Source organism: Quercus robur, chromosome 10 (assembly GCF_932294415.1).
Source record: "Quercus robur chromosome 10, dhQueRobu3.1, whole genome shotgun sequence".
Classification (NCBI taxonomy): Eukaryota; Viridiplantae; Streptophyta; class Magnoliopsida; order Fagales; family Fagaceae; genus Quercus; species Quercus robur.
In genome coordinates, this window is record NC_065543.1 from 26,794,087 (window position 1) to 26,796,029 (window position 1,943).

The window sequence follows — 1,943 nt, forward strand, 5'->3', positions numbered from 1 at the left end:
CGATGACTACCATATTCCATAACATGATGCACCGTGATCAGTGCAAAACTGCAAGTGCACAGTATCATAGTTTTATAGTAAAGTGATGAGAAGAGTATCGTCCTCAGGGATTGGTAACTTACTTTTGACAAATACCAAAATTATGCTAATCTCAATTTTATATAGAGAAGTCACTAAGGTTTTTGTAATTGGAATTCAAAATAAAATCAATTTAAATAAAAGATACGCAGAGGAAAAGAAAGATGTTGCTTGAAAATCAACTTAATGAGAGAGAAACTTCTAGGAAATCGATTTCACCTAATACCTCACTATGCTTTACTCATCTAGCTAATTGAATTTAATTCTCTCTATTTGTTAGCAATCTCCAAACTCTTCCAAAAGCCTCTTTCGACAGCCAATTGGAAACATTCTTGTTCATCAATTTACACAAGAGTATGCAACTTAATAAAGTAAGAAAGCATTAAGACCAACAATTTTAATACTACATAGGTTCATACAAGTCTTTTGATCTCTATATTTACCTATGCTGAAATATTCAAGATCTATCCTATAATTCCCTCTTTCAACAGCAAATCACAAGATTAAAATCATCTAATTAATGGCCAGTTAATTAGAAGCAATAAGCTTAGAATAAATCAGACAAACGTGAAGAGAAATTGTTCAAATTAACATAGAAAAGCAAGCATAGTTCGGAACTAGATTACATCGTTTTCCTAGAATAAAGAAAGTTTAGTTCACGCTAAAAATTAAATCCAACACAAACGAGTTCACCATAATTTTTTCTGAGAAGATTGGAAAGAAAATAAATGCTGAAAAATTCTCTGTTCCAACCCTCTCTTTCTTTCAGCTTCAGCGCTGCACCTTCTTGTTTTTTCTGTTTCAGCCCTCTTTGTTTTGTTTTCTGTTTCAGCCCTCTTTCTTTCTTTTCTGTTTCTCTATTTCAGCGCCACCTTTTCTTGTCTTCTGTTTCAGCCTCCTTTTTTTGTTAAGCGCCTCCCTCTTGTTTCTCTTAGCGCCTCCTTTTTTTGTTCTTCTTGTAGCCCTACGTTTTTAAAGGCCAGCTCAAAACTTGTTGCAACCCAAAAGGCCCAAAACGTTTTGCTTTAAAAGCCCCAACGTGTTGCTCCTTTTAGTTCAGCCCCTCTTTTCTGTTCCAGCCCTTTTTCTTTTCAAATTTTTTTCCTTGCCAACTTCTAAGGCCATAAAGAAATCTTCCTTTGGTTCCATTTATCCAAGACCCAATATTCTCTCCAGTTGCTTCACATCTCTTTTATTTGAGTAAATCTTTATTTTCTTCAAATCTGGAATAAAATTTAAATAACAAAAATCAATTCTAAAATCAACAAAATAAATAAAATTAGACTAAAGTTTAAAGTTGAGAAGTAATAAATTACACTCAATTATGCAAGTCATCAAACACCCCCAAACTTAGAACTTTGTTTGTCCTCAAACAAAAAGAAAATAAAATAAAAGACAACTATAGACACTATCAGCTAGACCCCATAAAGCAATATCATCACTCACCAAGCCATGATCTGAATTTAGATTTCAACACTAGTAACTTGCTCTTTTAACATCAAAGATGGCAGGAAAATCAATCAAAAATTTAGCAATTTGTCAAGCAAGAGTTAAGCATTTACTTCAACCTAAAGCTAAGTCCTTGAGTGTGTGTGAAATAGTCAATTTAACTCCAAACCACCAGCAAATTCAGATAACAGTAGAACAACTGAAATCAAAAGAATTCTCTCAAAACTTAACCCCATAAGTCCAATTTTCAGAAATCCTCTCCACTAATGTAATCAAACACCAAAATTAGAGATCAAAAGGTCTTTAATCAAGGTTGTAATGACAAGCCACAGGGTGAGGGCTAAGAAAGAATTGGATATGGAAAATCAAAGCAAACTGGGAAAATACTTGGTAGAAAGAACAATAAAAGAGATATC